This window comes from Megalobrama amblycephala, linkage group LG23 (genome assembly GCF_018812025.1).
Source record: "Megalobrama amblycephala isolate DHTTF-2021 linkage group LG23, ASM1881202v1, whole genome shotgun sequence".
Classification (NCBI taxonomy): Eukaryota; Metazoa; Chordata; class Actinopteri; order Cypriniformes; family Xenocyprididae; genus Megalobrama; species Megalobrama amblycephala.
In genome coordinates this window covers 13,679,684-13,692,054 of record NC_063066.1, presented here as the reverse complement: position 1 = coordinate 13,692,054, position 12,371 = coordinate 13,679,684, and the positions used below count along the sequence as shown (strand labels likewise).

General features: G+C 37.6%; 1 long non-coding RNA gene across 4 annotated transcripts; it reads left to right on the top strand.

Annotated features, from left to right (window-relative positions):
* Positions 1-206: 206 nt before the first annotated feature.
* Positions 207-11,680, top strand: LOC125259411. 4 transcript variants are annotated; one of them, XR_007182794.1, is made up of 5 exons: positions 207-250; positions 1,032-1,175; positions 6,129-6,181; positions 6,338-7,730; positions 9,606-11,679. It is a non-coding gene; the product is annotated as an uncharacterized LOC125259411 (long non-coding RNA). The 4 variants fall into 4 exon arrangements; XR_007182796.1 differs by having other exon boundaries at positions 212-1,175; positions 9,606-10,713; positions 10,802-11,680; XR_007182795.1 differs by having other exon boundaries at positions 212-1,175; positions 6,338-6,488; positions 6,681-7,730.
* Positions 11,681-12,371: the final 691 nt, after the last annotated feature.

Below are 12,371 nucleotides of genomic sequence, written 5' to 3'. Positions count from 1 at the left end.
CTAATATCTGATATATATTTAAAATGTTTATGATTTTGAAATGCAATGTTCTGTACATTTGCATACATTTTTTTTTTACTTGTTGTACTCTACCTATAATGTAACAATACAAAAAGTAGCACATAAAAAGAAAAACTGCAAGGGGCATTTTTAACAGGCAGTGAAGCCTCTTTGATTATACCTTCAGCAGCAACTAGAGGGCAGTATATATTTCCACATCAGGTGTTCCATTTTCTTATCTGCGTAGGACGTAGGTTAACATTTTCTGCACAGATCTTTTTTATTTAAGCATAATATGTCCTTTGAGTTGTGAATGTATAAAAATATATATTTAATTGGTATGCTATTGATACGTTTTATGTTCGCCTCTGAGTCAAAAGGGCACTTTAGAGTGGGAGAAATGAAAGGCACCCGCTTCTCAAAATAATGCGCAGCCAACAACATTAAGAGGAGGCAGCTGAAGCTAACATCCCTGAGCTGAAGACACTAAGCTAAGAGAAAGAGATAGAAGGAAAGAGAGAGAGAAAGCTAGAGACACAAGAGAGCAGACACTAAAACGGCTGGCAGCCGGAGGAGAGGGGAGGCTCAAAGCCTGAGGAGACGTCTTTTGCATAATGACATGTTACTTCTCGTTTTGCGCTTCCATGGCCCAGGCCTCATAAGTGCTGCATCTGTTTACAAGCACACCACTTTTCCAAGGAGCGCCCATCTATTCGACATTCATGAGAGATCTCTTAAGAGTCCCCAGCTGGAAAAATTGAGACAAGGAAAAAAAAAAACAAAGCAAACAAAAGACCCCCTAATCCATCTTTGCTGATCTCTTTCATATTATGTTTTCAGATTTGATTGAGAGCCAAAAATGAAAAGAAAAAACAAAAAAATCAACAACAGCTCAACAGCTTCCAGCGCTGACAGAAATAGAGCTGTATTCTGAACATGACATCTGCTTTTGGTTTTGGTATTGTTGCTTGAGTGGTCCGGTTTCTGTCACTTGAATGCTTAATTTTCTTTGCTTCTTGTTATATGCCCAGTGTCTGAAGGCTCAGCTGTTCTCCAGACCAATTCATGACAAGTGGCACAGGAGACGAGACAACCGACAGCTAAAAAAGAGGCAATGTGGGCAGTAGTCATCTGATCCATGAGTCACATTGACATTACAACAAGCAATGACCAAGGTAAGGTGTTCTTGCTTTAATGCACTGTGTATCTTTATATACTGTACAAACTCTGTCATGGACTTGTAGTGAATTTCACATACATTATGAAGCAAAACCAACACTCATTTTAAAGTGGCATAGAGAATCATTATTTCAGACTTTTATTGTACTTCAAACCTTTAAGGGGCAAATGGATAGAGATAGAGCAGAGACTCCTGTTTCATATTTTATGTAGTATTGGCTTAAAATAACATGCTATTAGAACAATATTCATGTATTTACATAGTTTCATATGATGCTTATGATACAAAGTCATTAAAAATATTGAATGTACACATATTGAATATTGATGTACGCATACTCTACCATTCAAAAGTTTGGGGTTGGTAAGATTTTTTTATAAATGTCTTTGAAAGAAGTCTCTTATGCTCACCAAGGCTGCATTTATTTGATAAGAAATTAGAATAAGAAAAACGGTTATGTTGTGAAACACTGTTATAAAGTAAAATAACTGTTTTGTATATCAGTACATTTTTTAAATGCAATTTATTCCTGTGATGGCAAAGCTGAATTTTTAGCAGACATTAATCCTGTCTTCGATGTCACATGATCCTTCAGAAATTATTCTGGAATGCTTAATATTTTTGTGGAAACCATGACACATTTTCCCCCAGAATTCTTGGATGAATAGAAGGTTCAAAAGAACATTATAAATATTTTCTTTATTGTTTCTTTTGATCAATCCTCGTTGAATAAAGTATTATAAAATTTTACCGACTCCAAATATTTTAACGGTAGTGTACTTGTACATTGCATTTTAATTTTACTTAAAGGGCACCTATAGGTTGTTTGCACATGACGTCACAGCAGCAGCACGAATGAGTCTGGAGGGCAGGGACTGATTTTTCTATATAGGAATCCTATCAAAAACTCAAAATTCGTATGTTTTGCGTCGTTTATGGTTGCTCAAATCGATAAAATCGAGAACCCAGAAGGTGTTTATCGTTTACATAACTTATACCGTTTTTTATAACTTATATCGTTTTTTAACTTTAAAAGTTGTCGCCTTTAATAGCGTTTTGCGTCTGCTGATACTGAAATGAATATGGATACCTGCTTACCTCATTTGTTTTTGACTTGGTTAAATATCCACATTCTTCATGGTATCGTTTGCAGGGAAGAGAAGCTATTTTATCCCACTGAATGGTAATTTGGTGTTTTCACTTCAGTTTTGTAGTATTCCGTTCACAATGTTGATCTGGTTACCATGAGAACAGTGTCACGCGCTGCTGCTTCATCCATCATATGGTAGAAAATGTCCAAATAAATAAATGTTTAACAAGCTGACAGAAGTCGATTCAACAACAAAGACAACACTTTCAAAAACACTCAGCTATGTGATTTTATTGAGTGAAAGGGAGTGGGTTAAATCAGTGACATTTTAGTGTGTTTTTACACATATAAAAGGCAACAATTGTATTACACCGTCCAGTTTTTTTCTTTAAACGATGATGTGAGCTCCTGTTGCGATTCTCGATTCAGCATAAATGACCTACAATGGTGACATTTTTCACAATCGCGACACAAAATCAAAAATACTGCCCTAAAATACTGCCCTTTACTAGCAGAAAGGCAGCGCGATATAAACAAACCCAGACTAGAACTGAACGCGGCGTGACGGCAGCTTCCCATTCTCTGTATCTGCCTCCTCGATGGCAGGAAAGTATTTCGATTCAGTGGAAAAGTCGCTCATCTTCATAACATAAAGATCACGTCCAACATATGTTGTAATTTTCTGTTTATACCTTTCTAAATCAGCACAGAAAGGACTTTTCTCCATCTCTTCCATTCTAATTTTCACTGCTTGCCCTCCACCGGTATTTCGCGCGTCACAAAAACCACGTGATTGCAAACAACCTATTATGCCCCCTTTTACATTTATTTAAAATAAGTCTCTGCTGTCCCCAGAGTGCGTGTTAAGCATGTTAAAATGGCCACTTTTTGGGGGTGAGCAAAACGCACCGCTTTCGTGTGTGTCCCTTTAAATGCCAATGAGCTGCTCCTGGTCTAAGAAGGCGGAGCTTAAAGAGCTCATTCTCTGGTGTCAGGAGTCAGGACCAACTAACGAAATAATGTCAGAAACTGAGAATATATGCTGCATGGAGATAGAACAGGTATAGTTTAGTTTAATTACAGTTATAAATTCTGTTTTTATCTTTTATCCATTATTAGTACAAGCCTGATGTACCGGACATGTCTGAATGAGTCAGAGTTTTATGATGTTTGTACATCACACAAAAGATGAATTGTCTGTTTTCACTTCAGAAAATCACTGTGTTTTGTATTGTCCCATTCTATTGACATTCGTTCACAAAGCAGTCGGGTGTAAAATGATTTGCGCAGACATAAACAAATTTAGGTATATGGGGGCGCATTCTCTTCAAAAACAAAAACATCCACTACGTCTTCAGCGGCTCAGATGTTGGGAGTACATGGAGACTTTTATGTTCACTCTTAAGCCGAGTTCAGACTGCACGATTTTCAAAGTAGTCGGGTCACTGTTCTTTTCACACTGCATGACTATCTTGGCCAGCATTCAGTCGCTGCTGTGTTCAAACTGCATGATGGATCGGCGACAGAAGGTTTCACACTGCATGACTTTACAATAGAAAGAATCGCAGACAACTCTGTCTGGCACGCAAACTACGTTTCACAACCAAACACACACGAGATGTGACAAGGAAACAACGCGATATCCCGCGTGCAAGACCGGAGTTCTCACGTGAGACTGGGTTTATTATTAAAAATGGTAGCCCGCAAGAAGCTTGCAATACGAATTGCCTGTGCGCCGATTTGCAGTGAAAACAAGAAAAAGAAATAGACCAAATAGACCGAGAAGAAGCCTTTTTCTGAAACAAAGCCATGCTTGCTGATATTACTTCGGTAAAGTTGGTTTTATATTCGCACATTCGGACTTCTGATAAATTCAGACTTTCCAATAAATGCGCAATAAATTAATGTTTGTGAATTTTAAGCAGCGACATGATATTGACAACCAACGATTGTCAACTTACAACATTTTTCACAGTCGATCAAAATAGGCAAGTATTGTTTTAATGGCATATTTACTTGTGAATGTCCACTGAATGTCCAATGTAGTGTGATTAACAAGGCTATTGAATACGGATTGCCGAATGTGCGAATATAAAACCAACTTTACCGAAGTGCTGATATTGTGGTCTATAACTCTTCCCCGAACTCCCCGCTGCTCTGTACCTTGCTCTCTCATTGGCTGTCGGTCATCGCCGATGTAGTTTTCAGTCAGAACACTTTTCACACAGCAGGATTTTATTAGCATGCCAAATATTTCACGGGTGTTGGTGACTCGTCGGCGATTCTCTCAGATCGCGTCTTTGCTCATTCACACTGCGTGATTGTCACTCGTGTGAACAAAATTGGGGCTAAAATCGTGCAGTCTGAACTCGGCATTACATCCAACAACAAAAAACACCTCAGTCGCTTACGATACATTCTTATCGCTACAGCTGCTCCAGCCTGGAGAAAATGGCTGAAAGTGTACAACTCACTCAGGACGGGGCCTATGCTAATACGACAGAGTCCATCAGCAGTCGTGGGCGGGGCCTGTGCAAAGTGATGTCGCTTTGCTAGAATCTGCAAAAGGCTTGTTCTGAGACACTGCTTATGATTTATGGGAATTAAAAAAAGGAGTGGGTGGATTTTTATCATTATAGCGTGGTTGTGTAAACACACAGCCAACACACATTTGAATTTTGCATAATAGGTGCCCTTTAATGCATTTTGATGTGGGAGGAACAAGTAAACATTTAACTGAACTTTAGATTCTTAAATTTAGCTTTGTTTGAACATAACATAATTTTTTATAACACATATTATGTGTTATAAAAAAACAAAAACAATTTACATTTTCATTTAATAAAAATAATTAAAGAACTATAATTGGCAGACCAGCAGTACCTCCATGAACCTCCTGTTGAAGACCTTTGCTTTTAGTCATTCAATTCATTTCATTACTAAAATGATGTTGACAGGTATCCCCCCCCCCCCCCCCCAGCTAATCCATATTTGCATGTAGAGGAGATAAAATAACACTCGAAGCAGCACCCTGTGACTCACATTCATCAGTTCTCCATATTCCTAGAGATCAGATTACCATTTTATGAGTTTCTCTGACTACTCTGACAGTTATGAGTTTAGCGTGATTCATTACGGTGAGAAACAACACACACACACACACACACACACACACACACACACACACACACACACACACACACACACACAAACACAAAACAAACTGATGAGGTAGCCTGAATCCAATCCTGATGTAGCTGTTTTACCAAGGAAAAGATGGAGTGTTGCCCAGGAACGAGATGTTGGCTTTGAGGGCCTGGGCTTGAAAGACGAATGATTGTTTTTGTAGGATGATGGAGGAGACAGGAAAAAACAAAGGAGGAGGGTTAGAGGGGATAGCTAAGTGACTAATCGTGTCAAATAGCGCATCGAAAACAAACCCACATCTTTAGATGCACACATTATGGTTTTAATGAGGCAAAATGACACCGACAGAGACCAAACAGACCACTTGATGGCAGCCAAGCACAAGCTATGGGAAAGAAAAGTCTAGCACGTGATGGATCGTGCCACATTTTTCATCTAAACTGACAGACTTGAGTGGAGGAACAGCTTTACTGGGCATCCATAATGTATGTGATTGCTCATGCCATTACAATTGCATTCCTTTGAGATTTTACCAGCATTGCAAGACTGACCATATAGACCAAGTTATGCACCATTGCAAAGGAAGTCAGGAAGATACAATGAGCTTTCAATGACTTATGTGACTTAGAAAATGTTATTAGGGGCTCATCAACTTTCAAAATGTTCATTAAATGACACGCAGTAACATGTCTTTGCAACATTTATATGTAGTCACTGGCTGCTGGAGAGACTCCACATCCTTTCCTGTCCCTCCCAAAAGCAATGTGAGTCTTCACAATACTCTTTTTTTTTTTAATGTATTTTGCATAATTATGATTAGGCTTTTTGATTTTCATATTTTATATTGGAGACACGACTACATCTATCACGCTTTTTTCTCTTTCCCTCATTCTTTATGCAATTTTTCCCTCTCTCTTCAGAAATACAGTAGCTTTGCACACGTTTCAGAGAAAAGAACAGCTTATCTTACAATGGAGCTTAGAGGAAATACGTCTGGAAAGATTTCTGCATATTTCAGTTTTCATCTTTGGACGAGCTGATTGTTACCTCTCCATCTACCTATTGAGTCAGGTTTATCATTTGCTCCAGTGTGTTCGGTCATTTTCACTGTATTGTTATTTTTGGACTAAAAGTTTTAGAAACCAAGCCACCACATTCTGTCACAAATATTAAGTGCCACATATATATATATATATTTTAATAACTAAACATATTTTATTGGAAGACAAGACAAAAATACTAATTATTATAATTTTTTTGCAGTGCAACAAAAAGGCTGACTTGCCACTTCTTATCCTATTGTGAGAAGAAAAATAACTTAAAATAAAATATCTCCTCGAGACATACCCCCTTGTCTCCTCATTAGCCTGCTGTGGATGAACACCACGTCTCTTCCTTAGAAACAATGCTTGGTCCTGTGGTCACCCCAATGGTTGCCTTAATTTGCTGTGGCCGGGGATAGGATGGCCTCTGTGGTCCAGTTGAAAGACATCGGCTGAAAGGAGTGGACAGCGGTTTGGGTCTGTTAGATTGCATTCTGTCCTTTTGTGCTTGCTTTTCACTTTCCTTCTGATTGGCTTTGTTGCTATATGAAGATTGGTGAAATAGAAAAAGTCAAAACACAATAGTTGAACTGAAATGCGACAGAATATGCACATTTTACATTGCTCATAAAGGTAAAACTTTGGCATGTTTGTACAATACCTCAAAAATAAAATAAATGGCAAATATACATAAAAATAATTGAGTATGTATTAACTTTAAACAGTTTTAAACTATAAATTTAAATATTCTGTGCAAATGATTTTTTTTTTTTAAATGAGAAAGGCTAGTTTTTCTTCATAGTATAATCTAAATGACAACAAACTGACAGGTGTGTAATTTTTTGGATTCATAATTATAGACTTACACTTTAAGTGTAACAATAAAACAGTTGTGAAACCAGAGTTCATTTCAGACAACTGCCAAATATGAGAAAGTTTTATTTGGCTGAACTTTTAGCTTTTTTGATGTTCGCACCTGCTTTGTAATTTTCACAGGTGTGTGCTTTTTTGCCTCAAAAACCTGTTCAAGCACTCTTGAAGACTACTCTTAATAACAGCTGAGCAGATCTGATTAAAGCCTGTTTTTGTCTGATTAAAACCTGTTATTGTCTGCACTCTTGAACCTTTAAACAGTACTGGCAAGTTGTGTAATTTTTCATTCTTTTTTTTTTCTGCATACAGACGGAACTAACAACCAGAATACAATGCGAGTCTGGTGATGAGCACTTTGGAAAAACATCACGTCCCATCATTCCCTATCAATTGATGTGTAAGGATTTTAAGTAACCCCTCTGACTGATTCCTCCTCAGGCAACAGTGTGCTATCTGGAGCAACATGTAGCACTACCGTGCTAAATGTTCTGCTCTACCCTTTTATCAAAGGGATGTGAGAACATCTCCACACCTCTGTGCACCGCAGCTCAGCAGCTATCTGTGGCAGGGATGAAAAAAGCGAGGTGTATTACAACCGAGGATTGACCCCGGTGAACCCTGGGCGGAAGTGAGACAAAGCGAAAGAGAATGGAGTGTGACTGAAGTTGTTTTACTCCACTCCTGTGAGTGCACTGAGCTCTCGATGTGAGTGACACAGGCTGGCATCCTGCTGGAATGTGAATCGACATGCCACTCACACGCTGATAACACCCAATAACCCGCTCCATTGTTATCTACCCTTTAATTCCCAACTCTCCGTCTGAAGCTATTCAGTGGCTCCCCATAATCCTTGCGTCTTATTTTCTCTTCTCTGACAAGCCCGTGTCCGATTCCATTCGCTCCCTCTTTTGGCTTGTGACCGGGTGGTCAAAAATCTTCCCGAGGCCGGGGGGGATAAAAGCTTACTGAAATGTCTATGACCTCCAGATACGTCTCTCTCTGCATCAGGTTTACTTTCTCCTCAACAGCCTGTTGCAATTATTCATCAGCAGGGCTGCACTGAATCTGCGTGCACAGAAAGATCCAGATTTCCAGAGAATTGGGAACCTTGTCAATTGTCAAAATGTTCTATGCATATTACACGGCTCTCTAGAAAACTTGTTTCTGATTGGTTAGTCATGGCGTTCTGAATATCGCAGTCAGCCGTATTCTTAAAGGGTTAAATGAAAATTCTGTCTTTAATTACTCACCCTCATGTCGTTCCACACCCACAAGACCTGTGTTCATCTTCGAAACACAAATTAAGATATTTTTGATAAAATCCAATGGCTCAGTGAGGCCTGCATTGAAAGCACGTTAATTTACACTTTCAAACGCCCAGAAAGGTACTAAAGTTATATGTAAAACAGTTCATGTGACTACATTGGTTCAACCTTAATGTTATGAAGAGAATACTTTTTGTGCGCCAAAAAAACAAAACAAAATAATGACTTTATTCAACCATATCTAGTGATCTTCATGAAGCTTTGAAGCTTTACGAATCTTTTGTTTCGAATCAGTGGTTCGGAGCGTGTATCAAACTGTCAAAGTCACGTGTACCATTGAAACTACGAAACACCTATGACATAACAAAGCCTCATTTACTGAAAGCATGTGACTTTGGTGCTCCGAACCACTGATTCTTAATTTGTGTTCCGAAGAACGAAGGTCTTATGGGTTTGGAACAACATGAGGGTGAGTAACTAATGACAGAATTTTCATTTTTGGGTGAACTAACCCTTTAAAACCTATACATTTTAAAATAAAAAAGAAAACCTAATAATCCATCCATCCAATGCTTTCAGCAACCAATAAGAGTGCAGTACTCTCAGCTCCATGTAGCATATTTTGCCATGTTTAGATCCACCCCATCAATATTTTATCCAAAAATCAGTGCAAAATATGAAAAAAGGTCATTCATCACAGCATCGGTGGTCTTTGCATACGGGTTTTGAGTATATGTGTGAAAGAGAGAGAGATTGTGAAATGCTGTCCTTTATGAAAGATTATCCGCTCTGAGAAGTATGCATTGAAATTCCTGTGTTTAGTAGTGCATATAATTTATCTGCAATGTGTGAATATGTTTATCTTCTCGCTCGTATTGTTTGTAAAGCCAGAAATAGCCTTGAAGCAAGAATGCAGGTACAGAAAAACAAAAACAAAACAAAAAACCGTGAGATGTGTATTAGTGCCATTCTGCTATAGCATGCAAACTGTTGATTCATGTCTTTAGGACCAGCATGTCTTTAGGACCATCTCGCTGCTGGGACAGACTACTGGAGACAAAAGTTGGCCCACTTAGATCTGCCTTAAAGAAAGTTCTTGGCCAGACAGAGCTATTGATTTGATGTGATTTTCTTTTCTCTCTCCGCTGCCATTCCCCAGGAGCACTGAAGAATCCAAAGGGGGTGCGTACTCAATCTCTCATCCCTTTGCACTCTTCCTCTGTCACTCTTTCATTCATTGTCAGTCCTTCTCTCACTCATGTGTGGACAGGGGGTTTCCAAACCTCTCGTTCTTCCTAGCATTTCATCCCAGGCTTATTTATTTATGGTTTCAGCGAGCTGACAAACGCAGGTGGTTTGTATGAAGCTCTGATGTCCCCTGGTACCACACACTCATTGTTTGCATAAAAATCACCAGAGACTGCCAAACCAGAAACGGTGAACCAAAAGCAGTTCTTCCTGTGCACTTGGGTCAGTTCCTGAAAAGAAGAAGAAAACATTTTTGCTAGGTTCTAAAGGTCTCTGTCTGTCTTATAGTTTCGTAATGAAATTTGGTCTAGCTATAAGATGAGAGAGCGTCCAGTATCAAAGGAAGTGTAGTGAAGAAGCCAGGATTCATTAAATCCCACAAGGACAATAGGCCCTATTGACATCAAACTGATCATGACCTTGACTCATAATTCAAATAATAATTAAAATTCATTAAATCTACAGTAATATTGTGGCCAACACAGTAATATATCCAGGGAAATGTCCCTCCAGCAACACAAAATTTAGACAAATAGCAGCCAAATGAAAGATTCTGAATACCTTTCTTTGACTCATGCTAAACACAGTTTTCAATAAACCCTGTTGGAAGATCCAAAAACTAAATTCTCAAACTGGGGAGAGGAAATGTCAAGTCCTAATTAATTTATCTTTTTCCAACAGATGAAAAGCAAATATGAGAATTTATTCAGATGATTGCTTGTTTGTAAGTATGCAAAAAATCAGACTACCTCAACCAAGGTCAATGTATTCAGCTTCTGAATGGCCTCAACTGCATTTTATTTATGTTTTCACTATAGCAACATCTTCATTATGAGTTTCAGTCACCTATAGACTATATAATATCAGGTAGGCTCATTCATTTGTATTTTGTTTAAGGATATATCATCCAAGCTGAAGATCATTAATTATTTTTTTTTTTTTTTTTTGATTACAGAAAGCTAGATTTTATGGCTGCAATTGAAAAGAAAATATTAATTCGTGGAACATCCTGTAGTTTCATAAATGCTCTTAATTAATGAGCATCTCTCAGATTTGATATTGCATTTTTCTGTTATGGTGAAGTAAACGGTTACACTTGTTGATGGTCCGCTTTGGACATTCTACTAACTAGGTGACTTTGCAACTTGTCAACTCACTCTCATTAGAGTATTAGTAGACTAGACTGTTAGGTTAGGATTAGTTGTTAGGGTTTGGGTTTGTAGAATAAGTTGACATGTACTGTGAATAGGAAAGCTACTTCAATAGAATGTCTGTTGGGGGACCATCAAAATAAAGTGTTAGGAGATATTAGGCAGACAAACTACAAATAATAACGTCTGGTATTTGACATGCAGTTGCAAAGTTACTTAGTAGAATGTTTAAAGTGGATTATTTTAACCAGTACATTGCAAAAGCATTTCTAGACAGATTTGAACTCTGATTTCCTAAAGATAGAGAGGCAGCCTTGTGAGCTAAAAACCATGAAAATAAAGAGAGGTATTTCATATTAAAATTCTGTCTTGTGTTCCTTTGTTAGCAGTGATGACTAAGGTTAGTGCATTATTGAAAGATTAAAAGTTTATGAATAGACTGAAAATGTGGCTATTGTGCTGAAATGAACTCAAATGAGATTGCACAGTCAGACGGTGACAGCCAGCTGCAAGCGTATTAAAACTTTCTGGCAATGACAAGTTTTTCATAAATCTCTTAAATGTTCTTTTTAATCACGGGTGAAAAGCTATGTACCTTTATCTCTTTTAAATGTAATGAAATAAAGCACAAGTCATTTTGCTTTCTGAATATTCAGTCCATGGAAAACAGTGGCATATTTGTCAGATTATTTCACATTGTAAAATATGTCATTTCTGAATGATAATATTTTCAAATACCATGCAAATTATACAAATGTGGTGTACAAAAGTGGCAGTACATACGTTATGAAGGTAAGATTTATAAAGTATGTACTTTATGAATCTTAAGAGATTCATAAAGTAAAATAAACAGACTTTATGACAATAGGCTGTCACATCTCAGGGTATGCAAAGGCCCTGATTTTCTAAAAATTTGATTGTACTTGATGGCAAGTGCAAAAAAAAAAAAAAAAAAAAAAATACTGACTGAAAAAATCTACTGGATTTGCAGTTGCACTGCTGTTTTTACAGATGTCCAATAATCAATGTAATTTGGGGTGTGAATTCATATAAGTACAAATATATTAAATTACACTCACAAAGTTATCAGTATTTTAAGTTATTTTAGAAATGATAACTGAATATGTAAATTAATACCATTGAAAAGCAGGTACTAATCTGCTGTCTCTGCGGACCAAAGAGGTTCTCTCAGGTTCTGTCTCTCTCACAATGGGTTTCTTTTCATTATAAATCGATGGTGCAAAGTGCTTAAATGTGTAAGTAATGCTGCATTTTCTTCTTTTGTTATTTGTAAATTCAGGCAAATGTTCTAGAAATGTTGGAAATGGGTATTCTGATCAATTTTATAGAAATAATATAAATCATAGACACCCT